The sequence below is a fragment of the Astyanax mexicanus genome, chromosome 13 (assembly GCF_023375975.1).
Source record: "Astyanax mexicanus isolate ESR-SI-001 chromosome 13, AstMex3_surface, whole genome shotgun sequence".
NCBI lineage: Eukaryota > Metazoa > Chordata > Actinopteri > Characiformes > Acestrorhamphidae > Astyanax > Astyanax mexicanus.
The window spans coordinates 4,783,083-4,807,905 of NC_064420.1; the positions used below are offsets into that span (position 1 = coordinate 4,783,083).

General features: G+C 36.5%; 1 protein-coding gene and 1 long non-coding RNA gene across 2 annotated transcripts in view; one reads left to right on the forward strand and one right to left on the reverse strand.

The window, feature by feature from the left end:
- si:ch211-66i15.4 (uncharacterized protein LOC560315 homolog) overlaps positions 1-8,110 on the reverse strand; it is a 50,935-nt gene extending 42,825 nt beyond the window's left edge. Inside the window, exons 1-2 of the mRNA XM_015608250.3 lie at positions 8,051-8,110; positions 3,070-3,107 (exon numbers count right to left, since the gene is read on the reverse strand). The gene's annotated coding sequence lies outside the window, so the exon portion shown is untranslated. The remainder of the gene's footprint in view (positions 1-3,069; positions 3,108-8,050) is intronic.
- LOC125780552 (uncharacterized) lies at positions 4,805-17,513 on the forward strand. The gene is made up of 3 exons (XR_007423779.1): positions 4,805-4,894; positions 16,058-16,165; positions 17,060-17,513. It is a non-coding gene; the product is annotated as an uncharacterized LOC125780552 (long non-coding RNA).
- The last annotated feature ends 7,310 nt before the right edge of the window (positions 17,514-24,823 follow it).

The following is a 24,823-nucleotide window of genomic DNA, read 5'->3' on the forward strand; positions in this document are numbered from 1 at the left end:
AGGACACATCAAGTACAATTCCTAACCAAGACTTTTAGTAGTCTGATTCAATACCAAGACCAGGACACATCAATTTCAATTCCTGACCAAGACATTTAGTTGTTGAGTCAAGACCAAAAGATTTATTAGTCAAGTCAAAGCCCAGACCAAGACTTTTAGTACTTGAATTGAGTCAAGACTGAGATTGGGACACATGGAGTCCAATTCCAGACAAGTTTAAACTGGACTCGTTGTGAAACCAAAGACACAAACCAAGTAAAAGAGGGCGTGGCCAAGTTACATTCTTTTTTTTTTTTACAGCAAAATGGAATGCATTTTCAGTTCCAGCTGCAGCCATCGAAACTCTTTGATAGCTTTTGTGATGCAGTACAAAATGAAAATGAAACTTCTTAAAGATACGTGAAGCATTGCTTGTTAGTGCATGAGCTCCTTTAAGGAGCATGAACTGTTCAGACATGTCTAATGTATAGATCACATTAAATAGATGAAATGATGAAATAAGCTTAAGATCTGGAGATTAAATAAAAAACCTGTCGCTTGATTATGGTTGTCTAGCTTTTACGTCTATTTTTAAGCATGCAGAATTTGGGTTGATTTACTGTTACTGATCTGGAATTATTAAGTGGATTACAGAGTGAACAGGCAGCTTCTCCAAATGTCCTTGTGATTTTAAGGGTCGTGTATCGCCTACACCTGTAGCCCGTATACAGGTTAAGGCATGTTAATAGGTTAATTTACAATGTAAGAAATTTTAAAATTATGAAAAACAGTGAATTTAAGGTGTGTTCAAACGGGCTGAGCAAGGTCTGAGGAAGTCGAGGTTCCCGCCTGAAAGGAAAAGGGAGTTATTTCCGTTAATAAGCTGCGGCTCACGAACTAAATGTTCATTAGAACTGCGCTAAATAATTTTCCCATCGCTGCTGTTTGCTAACTGAGCTATTTTCCACTCTGTACCGTTTTTAGTGCGACCTGCAGAAGCTAATGATGCATGCTAACACAGGTCTTTCCTGTCTGCTATTTATATGCCCTGTCATTCAGCAGCAGCAGGCGACGGGGTGGTTAATTTTAGCTGTGTCATCTCTCCTGTGAGCTCTACTTCCTGCGGGCTTAATTCACCAGCAGCAGAGCCTGGCGGCCTGGCTGCGCAGACAGGCGGGCCTCAGCTGCCTCGCAAAGCCTGGACTGTGTGGACCAGGCCCTGAATGACGCACTTTAACTGCCCCTGACTCGGCCATTCAGAAAAGCCATGGAACATTAAGTTCTTTGAAAGAACGCTATGTGACAAATGGCGTGGCTTCATTACCTTAAAGCAACACGACTGCATTTTCAACCGAATCTCTGTTCTGTAGTCTGTGCTGTACTGTCATTCGTACTGTAATGCAATCTGTCAGGTATGAAGTATTCTTTAAATTTTCATTACATTATATTTGGCAGATGCTTTTATCCAAAGTGACTTATATATGTGTATAATAGATGTATAATTAGCAATAGAGGACATTGAAGTTCAAAACAAAAACATTTTAGGCAGGGTCCAAAAAAGGTCAAGAGGAAACAGGGAAATAGATAGAGGGGATAAAGGAGGAGGAAAGGAGGAAAAGAAGGAAATGAGTTTAGAAGTCATTTGTTAGAGGTGTTAGGAGAGTAAGTGCTCTGTGAAGAGCTCAGTCTTCAGGAGTTTATTAAAGATAGTGAGAGATTCTCCTGATCTGGTAGTAGAAGGTAGTTAGTTAGAGGTGTTAGGAGAGTAAGTGCTCTTTGAAGAGCTCAGTCTTCAGGAGTTTATTAAAGATAGTGAGAGATTCTCCTGATCTGGTAGTAGAAGGTAGTTAGTTAGAGGTTTTAGGAGAGTAAGTGCTCTTTGAAGAGCTCAGTCTTCAGGAGTTTATTAAAGATAGTGAGAGATTCTCCTGATCTGGTAGTAGAAGGTAGTTTATTCCACCATTGGGGAACTCTGTATGAGAACAGTCTGGATTGACCTTTGCTTTGCGTGAATGTTTGTTTGGTAAAGCTAAGCGACGTTCACTGAAGGAGAGCAGCAGCCGGGAGGTAACATAGACCTTTAGGAGTGAGTGCAGGTAGGAAGGAGCCTGTTGCACCTTGTAGGCGATTGTAAGAGCTTTGAATTTAATATAAGCAGCAAGTGGAGCTCAATGGGCTTCTGTCTCAATTTATTAAATGATTAACATTTTCAAACTTCTGTGCTGGTTAATGCACAAGTATAAATAGCATGGTTCTAATCAATTACACTTTATCAGGATGAAATTCTTTTACTCCATATGCAAACCTCGGCTTATTATGTGTTGTTGTTTTAACCAGCAAATCAATAAAACCAGAGAGAAAACTAAACTGTAGTGACCCACCGTTTAGCTTTGAGCATTTGCCCTGGTTCAGTTTAAAATTAAATAAAAATTAAAACAGGGATTCAAATTAAAAAAAAATTATTTAAGTGTTAATTCATTCAGCATATATTTAGAATATTATCAGTGAGAACTGTCAGCAGCACTGTGTGTTAGTGAGTAGTTCAATGTAGAAATAGCACAAGATGATTAAACCTTATTATTATTTTATTGCGTAGTTCAGAGATGTGCCGATCATAAAGAAACAAAGTTCTGCTGTGTAAAAACTGCTCCTCCGTCTAATTGCAGCAGCTGCTGTATATATACACACTAGCCTTAGGTCCGTGATGGAGGAACGTTCACACACTTGTTAGCTGTGGTTCTGTTAGCTGTGCTAAAGCCTGGTAAAGATGATTTAGGGAGCCAGAAAACCAGAGAGCACCTGTTATTAAACAGTGCAAGAGAAATATCACTAATTTGATGTGAAAGGTTAACTTTCTTAAAGGGGTGGGGTTATCTGTGGATGACAGGGTGAACAGGGAATTTATGCACATGTTTAAATAGTTTAATATTTAAAAAAAATAAGTGTAAAACATTTTTTTAAATATCCCTTCATCAAAATGTTTTTAATCTCACCCAATACAGAAGGAAATACTATTACACACTAATAAATAAAATTATGTTTTATGTCTCCCTCCCATTACTCACAAAAATAATCTGTAGTTGGACTTACCCTTAACGTGTCCGTAAGCGCAGTCAACTCCATTCTGACTGTAAAACAAGAAGTATTGAGCTGTAATCTAAAAACTAACATCAGCAATCTTTTAAACCAGACACACAGAAACTAAAAGACATCCTACCTCCTGTTTCTTTCTTCCTTGTTCCTCATTGTTTGCTAAATTAGAAATGCTACCCGTTCAGATTTTTCAGATCAAAGTCTTAAAAGGGGAATTCCACCGACTCTTGATTTCCAACTTTAGATATTCTGCGTAAAATGTACTGTCTTTACACTGGCAATAAAACCATGATTTTTTTAGAGGAGTTCCTGGAGGTGTTGAACAATGGTTGCTGCTTTTCCTTCAACGCTTTGAAGCTCCAGCTCATTCCAAATCACCATCTCAGTTGATCAGGTTTAGATCAGGGGATTGTGGGGAACAAACACTTTATTTTACTGTTTACTACTCCCATATGTGTCACTTAATTGTTTTTAATATTAATCTACAATGTAGACAATAAGAAAACAATTGACTGAGAATGTGTTCAAACCTTTAACTGGACACATTACCTTTCATTTTTATTCTTTTATCTATTAATCATGATTTATTACTTTATAACACAGAGCTTACCACTTTAGCCTTTTTCATAAACTGCATTATTTTCCTTTTGGTATTGTTCTGTATTTTATCTGGGCTGCAGTACATCTTCTCTTGTGTTCTTCTCTTGTGCAGTTATCAGTTGGGTCCAGTCTGCAGTTCTTCTCTATGGATACTTTCCTAAACACAGCTAATGGATGTTCCAGTCCTTTGAAACATGAGACTTCAAGCTCTTGTTGGCATCTGTTCCAACACTGATTAGACAGACGAGTCTGTGTGGTCATTATGCGTGCCTGAACAGCCTACAGTACCAGCTCCACTGTACAGTAACAGTTCCACTGTTCATGCAACCCACGGTTCTGTACCAGCAGAACCCTCGAAATTCAGCTCAGCATCTTTTATACTTCACTTTTTTTATACAGCTTCATAGTAACATTACAGCAGCTGAAGGTATGTTTAATACTATCAAAAACAATATACCATATTTGTGCACTAAAAATCATTTAATTTTCCCAAAAATTAAAACAGTCAGGTATTAAGGAGCAGTAAAAAGCAGTGTTATAAAGGAGTTTCAGTTTAGTTCTCTAGTACCAAGCCTGGAACAGTATTAGCATTAGCTGCTAACTGCAGCGCTAGCTCTTTTGCTAATATATGTTAGTATACTGGACTGTAGTCTGCTTGGTTACCGTGTTAAAACAAGCTACATGGGACGAACCACTAGCTGATAGCACCCTGGCTTACCGGAACACTCAGGGTTCCTCAGTGTAGCGCTGTCGGACGACGTTTACTAGCGCCAAGAGCGGCTAACTACGGCTAGCGCTGCTGCTAACTATGGCTAGTGCTGCTGTTAACCGTAGCTAGCGTTGCAGCTAACTGTGGCTAGGGCTGCTGTTAAAGGAGAACTCTGGTGTAAGAAGGACTTTTAGTGTAGTAAAACATGATAAAAAGTATTTATATTTGATAAAGTCTCCCACAGCGTACATACGTACATACATATATGTTATTTTCACTTCAGTAATGGCAGCGCTTGGAGCTGAAGCTGGTGTTATGGGATGTAAACAGTGGTTTTTAATAAGCTTCTTGTGCACTTTTTAAGTTATTAATGCCTCATTTTAAATGCCAGTGCTCTCCGGATTCTAGCAAGGAGGTGTGGAGCTACTTGGAGCCTGGATAACGTTGGAAAAAGTGATTTATCAGGGCAAATTCTGCCCCGTTTCATCCAGTATGAAGGGTGTTTGGACAAAGGTAAGTACTTTTTATCATGTTTTACTACACCAAAAGTCAGCAAAATTACACCAGAGTACTCCTTTAATTGCAGCTAGCGCTGCTGCTAACCTCTCTAAAATATTAGCTATATCTAAACTTACTGGTATTAAACAGAAGCACTTTACTCACTTTACTTGGCTGAATTAGAAGGGTAACATGGCGACACTGTTGTTCCTAACTAATGTCTCTTAAAATGCGGCTTTTTATCCAGTGTGCCTTATGTATGGAAAATAGATTAATAGATTCACGTTTATTGATAGTGTGCCTTATTATACTGTGCGCCTTATAGTCCGCAAAATACGGTAATTCTAAAGGATTTTAGTAGTAAGGTAAAGTTCATTAAAAACATATCAAACTTTGGATTTTGAGGTCCAATATTTTACATTGGTGAATATAGTATTATTTACTCAGCAAAATCATATAATATTAATAATATAACCCCACACCGAGGTCAGTATATGGAAAAAAAACGCATATTATATCACTTATGTTCAAATTAAAAGTGTAAACAGTAGTGTAGTGTAGTGTTTATGAAAGGCTGACGTCACTGAGAGTGTGTGAGAGGTTACGAGGCGCGCGGCAGCGGCCCCGAGCAGCGGCGCGCGGAACTGCAGCGCGCGGTTTGTTTACATGGGGGTAATAAAGCGAGGTGCGCACTTTGCTACTGCGAGCCTGAGATGGGGATTTACAGCGCCGCTGGAGGCTGTGCGCTTTAATTCGAGCGCTAGAGGAGACAGGCTGTACAGTAAATATGAGAAAAAGGTAAAACATGGCGAATAAATAAGTATAAACGAGCTGTAATCTCCAGCAAGACTCAGGAAACGAGTGGAGAGAGCAGCCTGTGTGTGTTTACTGTTCATTTAACTCACAGTAAATAAGGTGTGGAGAACCCCTTACGGTGTATCTGTATAAAACACGAGGTTAGAAAAGTAGTAGCGTTAGTTTAAATGGTCCAGGGGAGCGCGAGGGTGGTAAATATGAACTGCGTAGCCAGCCAACATCCCATCAGGGCACCACACACACACACACACACACACACACACCTAGCTGGCAGGCTGTGTCGCAGCAGCAGCAAACCTATAGCCTACAGCAAAAGTATGTTATAGCAACATTTAATATACATTGATTCAACATTATGGTTTTAAATGTTTTGTTGTGTATTAAAATGTACTTATATTTAAAGCATTTATATTTTGTGTGTATATATATATATATATATATATATATATATATATATATATATATATATATATATATATATATATATATATATTTTTTTTTTTTTTTTTTTTTTTTTGCATTCATCTCTTACGGCTTCTATTGTGCTTTTGCATTTACCTTGCTAATAATGATCAGTAGAACATTTTCTAAATGTTACAGTTAATATTGTCACTTTGTCAGTGTTTTTTCCCTTTTGTTTACTTTTGGTACCATCCTTTCAATGTTTCCATAATGTAAGGATTCATCTAGCTAGGAACATCATATAAACAATATCATTGTAAAAATCATTGTGTCATGATTTTTCTGGAACATTATTATAACTATATTTATGTAATGTTACAGGCTGCTAACCTTTTCAAAATGTTGCCATACATTCTTATAACATTCTCTGTTAGCTAGTAAGTGAAGAACTCCAAACATCATTTTTCAGCCACAGGAAATAGCAGTGTCATTTCTATATTCTAAAAAGTGTTTCTTGTGTTGCATGCATTTTTAACAGACTGTGAAAGTAGTAACAAGAGTGGTGATAAGTATGTCTTCTGAAATGGATTAAATTATTAAAATGTCTTACCAAGGGAAACAGGAAACAGAGGTAGGTAGGTTAGTTGGTTGGTGTTGGTTTGTTGGTAAGTAGTTTGGATGGATGTTCGGTAGGTTGATTGGTTGGTTGTTTGGTAGGTAGGCTGGTTTGTTTATTAGATGGTTGGTTGGTTGTTTGGCAGGTATGTTATTGGTTAGTTGGTTGTTTATTGGTAGGATGGTAGGTAGGTAGGCAGGTTGACTGGTTAGTACGTAGGCAGGTAGGTAGGTTGGTTGCTTGTTCAGTATATAGGTTGATTGGTTGGTTGTTTGGTAGGTATGCTGGTTGGTCTGTTGGTTGTTTGGTAGGTAGGCTGGTTGGTTTGTTAGTAGGTTGGTTGGTTGGTAGGTTGGCTGGCTGGCTGGTTGGTTTATTAGTTGGTTGGTTGGTAGGTATGCTGGTTTTGTTTAAGAAAAGGTTAGTTAGTTGTTTTGTAGGTAGGCTGGTTGGTTGGTTGGTTGTATAGTAGAAAGGTTGTTTGGTTGTTTTGTAGGTAGGCTGGTTGGTTGGTTGTTAGGTAGATAGATGATTGGTTGGTTGGTTGGTAGGTAGATTGGTTAGCAGATAGGTAGGCTGGTTAGTTGGTTAGTTGGTTGATAGGTAGATAGATGATTGGTTGGTTGATTATTATTTTTTACCAGCCCACTCTGTATAAGTTGATTCAAATGTCAATTTTTTTTTATTAACTGATGCCTGAGACACAATGTTAAATAAATACTGAATAAAGGTTGTTTGATCGTTGTTTTTTTCCCGCCATCATTCCATTATACATTATACAAATACGTTTATTTAATGTTCCTTGCTGTCAGGAAAGCCACACCCCCTGCTATGCTTCTTCTTCGCTTGTTGCTTTTTTTCCCTCATAGTACCAACGAGAAATAAATATCCCAAAATATTAAGCAAGCTCAGCATTAGCTCAGAATATGATTTAATAATGTTTGAGAGCTTTAAATCATTTTATTGTCAAGCTAAAAACAAGCTAGCTGGCTTAATTAGCATCACATTAACAGACTGAGAGCAGTTTGTTGGTTTTAATGCGGCAAATGTAGCAAGGTATACTGGGCAGACCTACTAATACATAAAAGAAACATTGCAGGCCTTTAAATATCTTTTAAATACCATAAACCATACTTAGGACAGTAAAGAAACATTTAAGATACATTCTGTAAAGAAATTGCGTCAAATTATAACATAATAAGTTGATTTCCTTCTAAGAAAAACAGACACGCACATATATCACACAGTACACAAACACACACACATAAAGCCTACACATACACACTGTCATTGGCTTCTTAAGGCTTTTCACACACAAAAACAAGCACTTTACTGACCTTTAAAGCCATTTTTGGAGTGTTTTCATAGACCTGCAGTGTTTAATGCTGGATCGAGGTCACGCTGCGCCTGTTCTCCTTCATTTATCAGTTCAGCGCAGAAATTTCCACAGCACTACATGTGAGCCCCGCCCCCTCACACACCCCCGCTCTCTGATTGGCCGCCGCCCCCTGTCGTCGCTCCGATCACATGCTGCCGACGCGTGTTTACAAACACTCTGCCCAATCACGTGTCGCGGAGCCATTTTAGCGCGTTCACACAGGGCAGGTGGACTACGTGATCATTTACCTGCAGAAATAATCCGGATACAAACCAGATTACAGCTGATTAAACTGGTTTCAGATCCGGTCTAAGCAGTGGTTTTGATGGTTGAGGTGGTTGAAAAGCTGGTCATCCAGGTCAAAAACAGGATCTGAGCAGCATATATTTCATTAGATTTTGATCTTACTTGTCATGCTGGTTATAAACCACACAGACATGCAATATATGAAATATATGTTTCTGTATTAATAGAGTTTTTTTTTTCAAATATTTTATTCATAAAGTGATATACTATTGCATCCAAAAAAAAAATTGAAAATCATTGAAAAGTTACTTTCTTTCAGTAATTCAGTTCAAAATGTGAAATTCATATATCATATATTTGCTTTACACACAGAGTGATCTATTTATACTATATTTTATATAGTTTTATAGAGGTGCATTAGATATATAATAAAGATAAACTTATTATAATTATACTCTATTATAATTATACTTATTATACTTATAATAGAATACAATATCTGAACGTGTGTATATATATATATATATATATATGCACAGACAGTTGGAATAAAGTATAAAAAATATAAATAAGATAAGCTAATCCTTTATTAATCCCACAATGGGGAAATTTATATATACATTATATATATTATATATTCATAAAAAAAAAAATACATATTTAAGTGTAACAAACGACAATATGTCTGTAGATATTTTCAGTGTAAAAAAAATAATCTATTAAAAAAATATTATAATATAATATTATATAAGACCAATTGGTATTTTTGGCAGTGTGGGCAGTATATAATAGTATATAAATAAACCAATGAAAGAGTATCTTCATTGAAAACATCTCATGTGTCAATGTGTACACATACATAGCGTACCTAAAAATATATTTTATATAGTTTTATAGAGGTGCATTAGAAATATAATAAAGATAAACTTATTATAACTTAAAATTAGTTGGTTTTATAGTTATAATAGAATTAAATATCTGAATGTGTGTGTATATATATATATATATATATATATATATATATATATATATATATATATATATATATATATTTTTTTTTTTTTTTTTGTAAAAAAAAAGTTGTAATAAAGTATAAATATATATATATATATATAAGGTAAGATAATCCTTTATAAATCCCACAATGGGGAAATTTATATATATACATTCTATATATTATATATTCATAATAAATCATCTTTTTACTTAATTTGAAGTATTTTTGGCTTCTTGGGTAAATTAGTTAATTTTCAATCATCATGTTACCTTCTAACTACAGCATAAATATATGTTAAAAATTGCATATTTAGGTGTAACAAATGACAATATGTCTGTAGATATTTTCAGTGTAAAAAAAATAATAATGTATAATAAATGTATAATGGTATAGAAAAAAGAAATGGGTCATAATGTTATACTTGGCCAAATCTATAAGGTGCATTCATATGGTACAGTCTTCGCTTTAATGGTTTAATTATTAATATAAATAATTATGTAAAATGTTTTACTGGTTCTTCCCCAGCAGGGGGCGACATTTACCAAAGTAACCACATACAGGTACATTATAAACCACTCACTCCATTTAGTTCTGATTTCCCTGTGACTCACATGGACCAATGCCACCCAGATGTGGGAGAGTAGTAGTTATGTCTGATACAGTACTTTAAACCTCTGTATATATGATGCTGTTATACACACTCATTATATTCTTTTTTTTGCATGTTAGCAGCTGGGTGATTCTCTGAGACGGGTTCATTTTTCCAACCTCAGGCATTAATTAAATCTCGCATTATTGAGTGAATCAAGAGATCAAGCTGATCTTATAAGAAGATTTTTCTGTTACTGTTCTGTTTATCACTCTGAGAACTTTCCACTGCTTTCTGTAATAATACTGTACTTTTACTTTCAGTACTTTAGTACTTTTTACATTTTGCAGTAAACTACTTGCAGTACCTGCAGTGAAAAAAGTTGAATACTTTAGTATTTTCACTTCCGAGTTTGGAGCTTAAAGAACATTCTAACTTCTCACTCAAGACTCTTATTTTATAGAGCATTTAAGGTACTTTTACCCAAATATGGGTCTCTAGTACTTTGTACATGTCTGGTGATAGCTCACTGTCAGGTAGTGTTGTTATCCACTGCACCACACATACGTGTGATTATGATTTGAAAAGATATTCAAGTGAATTATTGCAGAACCCAAATAATGAGACGGCATATTTTTTATATATGTATAATTTGAAGGGAACTTTTTCCAGTTTTTGCATTCATTTAATCAAAAAATATGCATTAACAATTAATAATTTGGAAAATTGGGAAACGCACAATTATTTAAATAAAGTATACCAGTAAACAACAGGGAAGATGCATTAGTTAAAGGGGCACTAACCCCCTGATCTAACTCAACCCTCAGCTCAAATTTAAAAAAGGCAAAAAAATGGGAGGAGTAGTTTGGGAGAGACAATGAGTGATGTATGGGTTTAGAGAAGGGGCAGGAGAGCTGGGAGAGCTGATTGGCTGAGCTGCTGCAGCAGCAGTAGTGTGCCTCTGATAGCAGGGAGGAGGTCTGGGGAACAAAGTACATGGACACATCATCCTCTTCTATAGCACAGATAAACCTGAGAGGGCGCTGCAGAGGCAAAAATTGCCAGAATAAAAGCATTTTTAGGAAATGTTAGGAGATGTTAATAAAAAAAAATAAGTTTAAGTCTGTTATGTTTCATTACTTCAAATTTACTTCTAATTTCAGCTATTAATGGAAAAAAAAATATGGTTCTTTAATATGGTGCTACTACTAATGTTAGTTGAAGTGACAAAGTAGTTCTCTGGTACCTTTAACAGTGAATTATTGTCAAATGAAAACATATTTTAAAAAAAATAATGCTATAAAAGTGCATAGTGCTTTGAAATGAGTTTCACAGCTGGATGATGATTTACGCACATTAGGCTTTACTTGGTACTGAAAAAGAATCTGCATCCAATAGAACAGGCGATAATTTCTGTACAAAACACGTAAAATTGCTAATATACCAGTAAAATGCAGAGGAATGGAGGCCTGGTGTTCCGAGCTCAGACGGGTGACGTTTGACTGGAGGGTGTTGCAGCGAACAGGAAATGAAAGCGCATTGCATCATAGTGGAAAAGTGGGAGAGACAATGTTTTCCAGATTCCTCTGGCTCTCTCGGCTGCTGCGCGCACCGCTGGCCCTTCCCACTGTTAGTTTAATGACATCAGGCCTTCTGGCTTTGAAAAAGGGGGAATCTGAATGGAGCCTCCCTCACAGAGAGCGTCTCAAACTGGCCTTCTGGGCCACCTCACTGTTCACTGCTGTGAGACTCCACACCGTATTTACATTCCTTCAGCTTTCTAAATGATGTCAGGTTAGTTTCTTATTTTAAACATTCCTCGTGTTTTATATCATGTTTTTAAAAAGGTACTATATCAGTTTTGTTTTCATTGCTTTAAAAGAAAGAAAGTTTCCTGGCTTGCAAGCCAACTTAGCATCTTTTTTTAGTACAGTTTTGTACACCACTAACACTAAAATAGCCATGGAGCAGGAACTAGTGTCCCGTGATTTTTGGCATGTCGCGTTAAAGAGCCATTAAAAGCTAAAATGTGTTCCTTTGAAGTAACGAAACATACCAGTCCTTATTTAAATGATTATAAACACTTTCTAACCTTTAAAAACACTTTTATTGTGGTAAAGCGCCCTCTCAGGTTCAACTTTGCTATAGGTGAGGATGATGAAGACACATCACAATATGCAAATCAGTTAATCAATAATACTGACCGCCCCCCTGCAGACCTCCAACCATCTGCGTCTCACTGCTATCAGAGGCACACTGCTGCTGCTGCAGTTCAGCCAATCAGCTCTCCCTCCTGCCCTGCCTCTAAACCCATACATCACCCAGTGCCGCTCCCAAACCACCCCTTTCATTTTTAGCATTTTTCAAATTTTAGTTAGCAAAAAGATATAGTATGCTGTACTGTGGGATATGTGGGCGGGGTCTCCTAATGTCGTAAAGACTACTTTACATTGTATTAAAGTGTCATATCTTCAGTGTTGTTGTTACATGAAAAAATCTTAACAAAAATGTAAGGGATGAACACACTTTTGTGAGATACTGTTAGTGATATTAATATATCACTTTGTAGGTAACATATATGGAAACACTACTCTTGATATAGGAGCATATATGTCAGGTATGTGTCATGCATTTCTGATTGCTTTTTCTGGGTGGGTACACTAGATGATGCTTTTTCCTCTGATCACCCCTAGGGTGATGTCGATCAGCACAACGCATCTGTGAGCTGATGTATCAGAACCGAGTCGCTGCAGTTTCCTCCGAGTGCGCTGTGATGCTACAGTTTAAAAAGAGGCGGAGTCTGACTTCACATGTGTCGCAGGACGCATGTGCTAGTCTTCATCCTCCATGTGTTGTGTTGTGAGTAGCAACTAAATGCGAGAAAATTGAGGAAAAAATGAAATAAAATAAAAAATTCCACATCAGCCCTGATGTCTTTATTCTGTATCTGATACACCTACAATATTACCACCACTGCCCTTGGGGTTGTTGTGTAACAGACGATTTGCAGCATGAATCCCCTCAAAAAAGGTACTTTATATGAAAAGCATGGGCCAGAATCATAAAAGAATGATTAGAACATCTAGTGGAATCCATGCTATGAAGAATTTAATCTGTTTTGGGAGCAAAAAGAGAGTTCCAAGGCAGTATTAGTATAGCGTTCCTGTTAAAGTGATCAGTGAGTGAGTGTGTACACATCCTTTAATACATTCCATTCCACTAGTGAATTCTGTGTTTACACAACAGCTGCTAGCTTTGCTGGAAAAAGCTGAGAGCAAATGCGACCTTTGCACCTTATAAAGTATTACAGTCCACAAAATAATCCATTACTGCACTGTTATAGGATACATCAGTGGAATGGCACTGACCACACCCAGACCTGCAAAGCTACATGAAGGAAAAGGGATCTTTCAGGTTAAGGTGATATAAAATGATAAATATGCATATAAATATGCATATAAATATGCGTAAATATACCAAAAACCATCAAGAAACTAGTTGAATAATCTTCTTTAAATAATATTTTTGCAACCCAGACACAACCCAGTAACCTCAAATCGGAAAAGTTGGATGAGGTAGTATAGGAAAGGAAATGCTAAAAAAAAAAAAAATAAAATAAAATAAAAAAATCATTGTTTTTAATCACTGTTTGTTGACTTTTATTTAATCACAGCTTGTGTGATCCCATAAAAAAATTGCTCAATTTAAAAGATACAAATAGCTTCTGACCTGAATATTGGATAAAGAGTTCATAACCCTGGTTTTTAATCACAGTGCGTCTTGGCGTCAGGTTCTCCTCCACCAGTCTTACACACTGCTTTTGGATAACTTTATGCTGCTTTACTCCTGGTGCAAACATTCAAGCAGTTCAGTTTGGTGGTTTGATGGCTTGTGATCATCCATCTTCCTCTTGATTATATTCCAGAGGTTTTCAATTTGGTAAAATCAAAGAAACTCATCGTTTTTATGCGGTCTCTTATTTTTTAATAAACTAAAAAAAAGGGATATTTGCATATTTGACATAACGCTTATAAATGTGCTGTTTGTTACTATTCTGGCACATACACAAATAATACAAAAAACGTTCATAAAGTGAATAAAAGTCTTGATTCAGAAGTTTTTTTTTATAATAACAACAACAAAAAAAAATGTAATCAAAACTGAGAATTGATTTTGACCACTGGTCAAAAGTTTTAGAACACCCCTATTGTTTAGTAGTCCAGTAGCAGTTGCTTTTTTATTTTTTGATCTTAGTAACCTGTCAGACCTCTAATAATCCTCCTCTTTTTTGTTTTCTTTTAGCTACCAGTTTTTTTAAATATTTGTATAAAAAATAAAAAATGTTAAAAAAGAGTAGATTGTTGAACTGGAGCATCATTATTTAGGGTGTGACATTATTTCCAGCTCTGATATCTGACTTCTGAGGAATGTGGAGCACAGCATTATGGGATAGCTCCAAAAAAATTCCTTATTTTTAAGAGAAGTCATTAAAACTGGTTGCATCCGGGAGGGTCAGCAGGTGTCACAGGCGGTCTCGCAGGGTGTGCACGTGTGTAGATGGATGAGCTTGACTTAAACGGGTGCATATGTGTGTGTGTGTGTGTGTATATGTGTGTATGCGTGTGTGTGCAACCAGGGCTTGTTATCGACACACCCTTCCAATGACCAATGAGGTAATCCGTAGAGAAGTACATACGGTACATACATAGCGACGGTTTTACTGCTGAGAGGGACAGGAGTGTGTCCACGCCTCTCTGAAATGCGTCATTATGGATGTCAGGAGCTGGAACTGGTGTGTTTTTCAGTGTGTGAGAGTGAGAAAAGTAGATATATTTTGTGTTGTTATTTACGCAGAGCATCACTTTAGCACATCGCACCCTTGAGTATCTCCCACCCGTTCCCATGACTGCTTCCCATCCGTTACAGCATCTCCACACTATGATAATACAGTAACTGCTCTGGTGAAAAAAATATAAATATATATACTTAATTGTACTTAATACATATTGAGAAATGTCTATGTATGCTGTATGCTGTAAATATACTAACAGATGTGCGTACTTACTTAAAATATATTAAAAAGAAAGGTTTCTGAATTAGATTCTTTGATTTTGCTATTTATAGGTTTATGTTTGAGTAAAAAGAACATTTTTGTTTTATTCTATAAACTACAGACAACATTTCTCCCAAATTTCAAATTCAAATATTGTAATTTTTTGAGCATTTATTTGCAGAAAACGAGAAATGGCTGAAATAACACAAAAGACGCAAAGCTATCAGACCTCAAATAATGCAAAGAAAACAACAAAGTTCATATTCATAAAGTTTTAAGAGTTCAGAAATCAATATTTGGTGGAATAACCCTGGTATTTAATCACAGTTTTTATGCATATTGGCATGTTTTCCTCCACTAGTCTTACACACTGCTTTTAGTCAACTGTATATATATCTATATCTGTATATGTATATGTTTGCTTACACGTAATACTGCTGAAAATATTCAGAAATTGTTAGTTTATCTCTTAATTTGTAATAAAAACTCATGTGGGCCAAACCAATGCCAAACAAATGCAGATATCAATCAAACAATTTATTAACATAGGAGAAAATTTTACAGGGGTAGTCAGAGGCAGGAAGGGTCAGTGTCAACATGGCATCAATACAAATACAAATAACATACTAGAGTGAGCAGGCGAAAGAGTCTTAGATGGTAAATCCAAACAGGCAGAGGGCAAGGGAAAAAGGGGGAAAAAAAGGTAGAATGATCAAAAGAAACACTTAGTGGATTCAATATCCAGCCAGGGAACAAAGAAAATAGTTGGGGGGGGTATTTATACAAGGCAGGGCAGGTGTAAGCAATCAGAAGCTTGGCGAGCGTGAACAGCGTAGCTTCATGTGATCAGAGAAGTCCGGTAAGTGAGCATGCTGGGAAATGTATTCTTTGTGGTAAAGTTTAGAGCAGCAAGCAGACTGACAGCATCAGAACTGACATGTATCCTGTATGTATAGAAAAAAATATATATATATATTAAAACTAATCCTGACAATGTTTTTTTTATTATTTAGTCAAAAACAAAAGATTGTGCTTCACTCTTTCCTGTACAGTTACACTGACCTCAGCCCATTTGTTCCAGCACAATTTCCCAGCATCCATCACTGGAAAAGGATCAGCACTGGACCACCCTCGATCAGGCCTGATTTGAATGGTGGACCCACTCCTAGCGTAGCACTGATATGACAGTGTAAGAGTGTTGCAGTGCTGCAGGGAGTGCATCAGGCACAGCGGTGGTTCTGGGCTTATTACACACGGCAGTGTCACTGCTGGGTTACAAATAATCTGCCAACCCAAAATACCCATCCGGCAGTGCTCCTGCGGTCAGAATCTGACTCCTGATGAAAGGGCTAGAGCATGACTAACACAAACTGCATGGAATAAAATGAGCTACGATTTCTAAATAAACGCCTACACGCTGTATCAACCAGTACACAAACGCAGTGTATACAGATGTTATCCCTACGGAGGAATCCAGCTCAATCCAGATGTTAAAGCTGGTTAAAAAGATGGACTTACCCGGTCTTAATAAGCTTTAACCAGCTCTTACGCGGAATAGTGAATGTTTTAATTCAAAACTGAACCCGAGTAATTACTGGTCTGAATGGTGTGTCACTCTGGTTTAGTTTCACTCTGGTTTTATTGAGTTGCTGGTTAAAACTACATGTAATAAGCGGAGCTTTTCAGGTGCAGTTGAACAGCTTAATCCTGATGCAGGGATTCCTGTGACCAGGTTTCCTGTAATAAATTCCAACCAGTGCACTAGAGCTAACAGACCATTTTTCCCAGTCTCTGGAATGAGTTATAATAATAATTATAATAATTTCCTTTATGTAAGCACTGTATTGATGTGATGTAGAGATGTTTAGCACGATTAACCTCCTTATAAAGTCAGACAACCTGTTTTCACACCGTGCCAATACTAAAATGTGGGTTAATACTGTCCAGCGTGCACGATTAGCACTTGTATTCACTATCACAAGCCTTTTTAAAGGCCAATTTGGCCTTAAGGAGGGGAAACCGGACCCCCTGACGCTTTCCTGCTCGGCTGTGTAATGCCACATATTTGCCTTTTTTTCCGCAGGGCAGAGATAAGGATTATGTCAACATGAAGCTGGAATGCCAGACGGTCACAGGAAGCTGATAAGCACTCAGAGGTCAATTTGATCCTAATAGGAAACTCCTGTGAGCCCAGCCCGTCCACGTGAGGGGGGAAGACGTCCATCAAAGACGTCCATCCTGTAGAGGGAATGCATTGACGTCACATTCCCCTGAACCTACCCCTTTAGTTGGACTGAGTAGCAAAACCTTCTATATGACATTGGCTGTGTTTCTTAGAGGAAACAGAAAAAAACAGCATCAAAATGATCAATTATAAGCTCAAATTAGAAGCAGTTGGACTCAACAGTGATCCATCAAATATGAGAAAAAAGAACCAACAGCCTAAAGGGCTTCAAAACAATACTGTGAAAAAGTATTTCCCCCCTAAATTCCTATTGTTTTTGTCATATTTAAAATTTTACATTAAAAAATATATATTTTAATATCAGACAAATACAACCTGAGTTAATATACAAAGCTTTTTAATTTATTAAGGGAAAAAAATCTAAATCCATCCAATCCACACCATATACTAGTGCACCTTAAAAAATAAGTAGAATATCATTGAAAAGTTAGAGTGATCTATTTTAAGTGTTTATTTCTTTTATTGTTGTTGATGATTATGGCTCACAGCCAATGAAAACCCAAAAATCTGTATCTTAGAAATTTTGAATATTTTTAGAATAAGTCCAATTGGTACTTTTGTCAGTGTGGGCAGTGTGCAAAGTCCTGCTGGAAAATGAAATCCGCAAGTTGTCAGCAGAGGGAAGCATGACGTGCTGTAAGATTTTGTGGGAAAACAAAACTGCTCTGACTTTAGACTTGATAATAAAACACAGTGGATCAACACCAGCAGATGACAGACATGTCTCTCCAAACAAACCATCACTGATCATCAGTAAATTTTACATTTCACTTGTAAATCAAAGGGAGCAGAGTCTGGAGGAAGAGTGGAGGGACACACAGTCCAAACTTGATTTGCTTGAGATCTAGTGTGAAGTTTCCACAATCAGTGATAGTTTGGATAGATCTCACCTCATGGGGTAACTGTGACTTCTGAGAAAGGTCAGGAATCAGCCCAGAACTACCATTAGTAACACACTACGTCGTCTTGGATTAAAATTAGGTAGGGTACGCAAGGCCTGTTTGAAGTTCTGGATGATCCAGAGGAGGCATAAGAGAAGATTATGCGATCAGATGAGCCCAAAATAGAACTCCTCTCATTGTGCATGGGCAAAAAACATCAAAAATTTCATGGTGAAACTGGCACTCATCAGGACCGACCTTGGAAAGGAAGACCAAGAGTTACCTCAAGTTAACAGCACCCCAGATAAGAGCCACCTTCTCTCATGCTTGGCAGAGTATTTTGGTTTGTTTTAACACTTTTAAGTTCCTACATGATTCCTTATGAGTTCCTTCATAGTCTGGATCACTTCAGTATTTATTTACAACGTAGGAAAAGGTGTGACCCAGATTTTGTCTGGTACTGTATTTTTGAAACGTTTTACTCCACACAGCTTGAGCAAATTCCAGCGATCTTGCAGATACGGCTCTTGGAGATACGCTCCATCAGACAAACGTCACCGCAGACCTGCAGTTTATTATTGGAGAGTGTGATATATGCGATATGTGTTTTTAGGTGTGGTCCTGGAGGTCCACACTCTGCAGGCACGCCCGTGCGCCGGGGCGCTAATGTCAGGTGCGATAAAGCGCCGGAGGACGTTCCAGCGTGGAGAGTTATGATGACAGCTGACTCGGACTCAGCTGCTGGAGGCGGCGGGGTGCTGATGTTATATTAGCCCCTGATCTCTGGCGCAACGCTTGTGTTTATCCAAAGTATCTGAAGCCATAACAGCTCCACTGGAGACGACGGTCTACTCCCAGCCACGGTCAACACCCTTTCCCTATCTCTCTTCCTCTTTCTCTCCTTTTTCCTCTCTCTAGCTCTCTTCCTCCCTCTCTCTCTCTTGGATTCTTGGATTCTTGGACCATCACACTGTGGATTCATGTAATATAGTCAAACTAAGCAGTATTTCAGATCTTCTTTTGAAGAAGAAGAAGAAGATGAAATGCATGTTGTGAGCTTTGGAACAAAAATCCAAAAGCCAGGGTCTGTCACCGAATGTGGGTGTGTCTCTATACTTCTGCAATTCAGTATTAATGCAGAAAAACATTTATAGCTATACAGCTTTGGACAACAACCAAGAGAGCACTTCAGTTTCTGAATCAGTTTCTCTGATTTTGCTATTTATAGGTTTATGTTTGAGTAAAATGAACATTGATGTTTTAATCTATAAACTACAGACAACATTTCTCCCAAATTCCAAATAAAAATTTTGTTATTTAGAGCATTTATTTGCAGAAAATGAGAAATGGCAGAAAAAAAAAAAGTTCAGAAATCAATATTTGGTGGAATAACCCTAATTTTTTTTAATCACAGTTTTCATGCATCTTTGCATCATGTTCTCCTCCACCAGTCTTACACACTGCTTTTGAAAAACTTCATGCTGCTTTACTCCTGGTGCATTATCACTTCTGATCATCCATATATATATTTTTTTTATTATATTCCAGAGGTGTTTAAATTTGGTAAAATCAAAGAAACTCATCATTTTTTTTAAGTGGTCTCTTATTTTTTTATGACTTTTATGACTTAGAAGTAATAAAACCACTGCTGAAAATGAATGTCAACTCCCCAGCTAAAAAGCAGACATTATAAGAATATTTAGCAACGTTTTGAAAAGGTTCCAGGAAAAAAAGCAACATTCCCAAAACATCGACAGAAGGGATGTAGCAGCAACATAATCAGAACATTTAAAAATGGTAATTAAATAAAAAACATTCAAAGACCTTTAAGTAAACTTGACAAATTGAACGTTCTAAGAATGTTCTGAACTGTAATGATCAGATACCGCAACGTTTAGCAAAATTTGAAAAGGTTCCAGTAAGGTTGGACTGTAACGTTTCAGACATAAAGTTCAGGGAACATTATAAAAACGTATGACGCAAAAATGGTTTGCATCACAACATTATTACACAATGTTCCAGGAACATTCTGAAAATGTGTGACATAATAACAGTTTGCATCACTGCGTCATTAGAATGTTTCTCACATAACATTATGAAAATGTTAAAAGCAACATTCCCAAAACATTGACAGAAGGGACGTAGCAGCAACATTACCAGAACATTTAAAAATGGTAATACAAAAAAAAAACATTCATGGAATATTAAGTAAACTTGACAAATTGAACGTTCTAAGAATGTTCTGAACTGTAACGATCGGATACCGCAACGTTTAGAAACATTTTGAAAAGGTTCCAGTAAGGTTGGACTGTAACGTTTCAGAAATAATGTTCCAGGAACATTCTAAAAACGTATGACGCAATAATAGTTTGCATTACAACATTAGTAGAATGTTAAACATTATCGAAACGTTAAATAATATTCTAAGAACCTTCAGAAAACGTGTTCTAAATGTTCTAAAATGTAACATCCAGAAAACTTTCTATTAACCAAAAAATGTTAGGTGGGTCCTGAACACAGTCAAAACTCTCTCTCTTTCTCTCTCTCTCTCTCTCTCTCTCTCTCTCGTTCTTTTTCTCTCTGTCTTTTGTATCTTTCAGCATCTGTCATCCCTCTCTCCTCCTTCTCGTTTTTCCTGACGACAGCCGTCTCCCATGGGATCTCCTCTCCTCCCTCTTTCGGCTGGCGTGGTCCAGATCCTGTCACATCCCTCTCTGCTTTCCCTCTCTCTCCCTTCCCTCTCTCTCCTTTCTCTCTCTCCCTTTCTCTCTCTTTCTCCTATTCCATTCCTCCCGATTATCAGGCCGGCGATCTGCGAGGGGCGAAAGAAAACATGACAAATCTCACAGCTGCGACAACACACAGGCCTCCACCCTCTGAGAAAACACCCCGCTGATGTGCTGCAGTGTGTTAGTGAGTGCGTGTGTGTGTGTGTGTGTGTGTGTGTGTGTATGTGGGGGTGATGGTGGTCGTGGTAGGGGGCTGTATTTGTTAACTTGCCACCCAGATTCTACACTGGATTAAAGCACAGTTAACGATGCTCATTGCTATCTTACGTCCTGTCAACAGTCTATTTTCATGCCTTGTGATGTGCAGTGAACGCTGCACACACTGCATGTGTACACAGCATGGAGCAGCAGAAACTGCATTTGTTCATAGCAGCATATTATCTGGCTAATGTATAAAATTAAACTGTGGCTTATTAGCAGTTTAGCACAATTAAAAATATGGGTAACACTTCCTATGAACCCTGTATTCATAATGCATTATAAATGCATTCATAATGCATTAAATGACATGCATAATACCTTACAATGACTGTAATAAGCCTGTATAATAGCTCATTGGTGATGGTTACAGTGAAAGTAAATTAAATTACTACATTTTACTGGTAAAATGTTTTAAAAATATAAAATATATTTGAATGCTCTGTAATTATAGTTAGGAAAACATAAATAGTAAATAAGTAAATTATAGGATACAGCGTTAAATATCACATTTAAACGTCAAATAAAAAAAAAATGAAAGTAAATTTGTAACCAGCAAAAAATACAGTAGTACAGTATATAAAATTTATTATTTTTATAACCAAAGACGTATACTAGAAATGTGCTAGGAGCATGAAACATATTTGTACTCTGTAAATGTAAATATATTTATAATACATTTCTAATATACTCTGTGTATAATAAATAGTGATACTTGAGTTGTAATACTCATTAAATGTATTATGATTTTACTGTAAGCATATTTAAAATATATGAGGTTACATACATGAAGTAGTGTGTTTAAATGTTTAAAAGTTACTTAAAAGTATATTTAAAATAGTTCTATTTTTGCACAATTTAAGTAAGACTTTTGTACTATTTTTATACTATAATTAAAATATATTAAGTATAAAAAATGTTGTTCCATTTTAGCACTTTTTAAATATACTGATTAACAATAATGTGGCTACAAGAAAACACTTTAGTGCACTATAGCATAATAATGCTTACTATACTTTAATCTACCCGTTTGTTCACTAGGGTGACGTGGGCCTGATCTGATGAGTGGAGGATTTATGATGACAGTAGAGTGTGATGGCCTGGGCCGAGGTCTCTGAGGATGGGAATAGAGATCATATGAGTGTCCTGTGATTGTTGGGGATGGCTGAGCAGGGCTCTGTTTACAGTGTAATGGTTAGACGACAGCCACCCACAAATTAAACTAATGATAGGGAGCCTTGGGGAAGGTGAAATCAGGACAGTGCTAAAGGAGGGAACTGTATTAGCTTGTTTATTATCGTTCTTATTTCAAAAATAAATTTAGAGAAATCAATAATTAATTTAGAGAACTGTTTACCAGGCCTAAAGACATAGAATGAATTTATAGGATTATACGAAAGAGTGATATTTGGAGCAAAAACTAAAAACTAAAACATCTACTGTAATTAAAAAGAGGCTCTAGAACCCTGTTGGTGTCTTTAGCCTGAATCTAGAACAATATAAGATATACAGATTCCGTATGGCATGAAACCTGTGTGTTGGAAGCCACACGAACCATTAACCATTCACTTCACAGCTCGATTTAATGCATGTCAGTGTGTCTTTGCTATCATAACGATGGGAAAAGTATGCCTTGCGTAGATCTAAACATGTACAAGGCTTGGGCTAATTATCTTAATTACCCTTGTCAAAGAAAAAGGTGCATTTAAATATATTTTGTAAAACTATACTTAACATGGAAAAGTACATACTTTTAACTTTAAAAATAATACATACCTAAATACATACTAAATATACTAAATATTTTGGACGTACCGTATTTTTCGCACTATAAACCACACTGTATAACTAAGTTAAGTAAAGCTAAGTAAACAAAATTGTAATTGTTAAAAAAAAAAATTGTAATTGTTTAAAAAGTGCTGGATGATAATCTACACAGATTTCTTCTCTGAAAACTTGGGCAATATTTGGGTGAGTAAAGCACTTTTGTTTATTTACAATTTACAAAGCTTAGATTTCCAGATTTCCACTAAGGCTAGCTGCGGTTAGCGGCTAATGGCGCCTGACACCGCTACACTGAGGAACACTGGGTGTTCTGGAAAGCCAGGGCGATATTAGCTAGCTGTTCTTCCCACGTAGCTTGTCTTAACACAGTAAACATGCAGACTACAGGCTGATAATACTCACCTCTGAATGCTGAAAGAGCTAGCGCTGTGGATAGTGGCTAATGCTAATGCTGCTAGCTGGGGTTAGCAGCAGGCAACAGGCTGATAATAGTCACCTCCAAACACCTCTGAAAGAGCTAGAGTTTAGCACAGTTAGCAGCTAATGCTAATAATGCTGGAGAACTAAACTGAAACTCATGTCTCATGGTGCCTGTCATATTTCAGTTGTAATTAAGCTATATTTAAATACAACATAAAAGTATTAGGTTGTGTTTTTGAGTGCTTTTTTGGTACAACTTCTGCAAACTTAAGTATATTTAAGTATGTGTATTTTGTTAATTGTTAATACTCTTCAAATATATTTTAAATGTACTGCTTTGCATATTGATCCACATATTGTGTACATATTAATGATACTGGAAAAAAAAGAAACTACACTAAAATGCACATTAAGCAGTATTTAAATGTTAATACATATATTTTCTATCAACACAAGATTTAATTTAAAGCATATTGCTTAAAATTGCTTAAATTAAAAAGTGTAATTATAGTGTAAATATACTCTTAAATATACATCCTTTTTACCAGGGTAATCTTTGGTGTCTTTTGGGCTTAACATCCAATAAACCAATCAATGTTTAATTTGCCATTCCCTTTAAGAGCCAGGTGCGCTCTGACTTTGGCAAATTGCTATTTCAGGGGCGCACCTACTTGTATGTGTGGCTTTTTTGTAATACTGTTTTTTTGTTCATCAAATAAACTTTAGTATCAGACCAAGAGAACCTGAGTAAATACACAAAAAACATTTTTTTTTAATAAATTCATTTATCCAAATCAACCTGACTCAATGTAAAAAAAATAATAATAATTTCCACATAGCCCCCTATGTACACTGCGATATTTTCTTATTATCATTTTTTCCTATTTCCCAACTTTTCTGATTTGGAGTTGTAATATATATCACGCTTGTGATATGACTGTTAAATATAATGTTTCTTTTTTCAGTGTCTTGTAGCTCTATGATTATTATTATAATCTTAATAATGAAATATTGAAAAAGGCTGTTTTCACTTCACACCCAGCTGCTGACCTGTGAAAGCCCAGTGTGAGGATGCTAAGGGCAGAGGGGGGGTGGGGGTGGGGGGGGTGTTTTTAGTGCAGATCTAGCAGAATGAGATACAGACAAATCCCTCCATCATGAAGTCATCATCATCATCATCATTAATGCAAGCAAGCTGTTAGCTCTTATGACATATGGGACCTTTTTTTTTTATCTGCAGGGAACATTTTATATGTGTTTGCTTATATAGATATATATAGATATGTACAGCTCTGAAAAAAAGTAAAAGATCACTTCAGTTTCTGAATCAGTTTCTCTGATTTTTGCTATTTATATAAACTACAGACAATTTTTTTGACAGAAAATAAGAAATGTCTGAAAAGATAACAAAAACGATGCAGAGCTTTCAGACCTCAAACAATGCAAAGAAAAAAAAAACAGTTAAAAAATTATATTCATAAAGTTTTAAGTGTTCAGAAATCGATATTTGGTGCAATAATCCTGTTTTT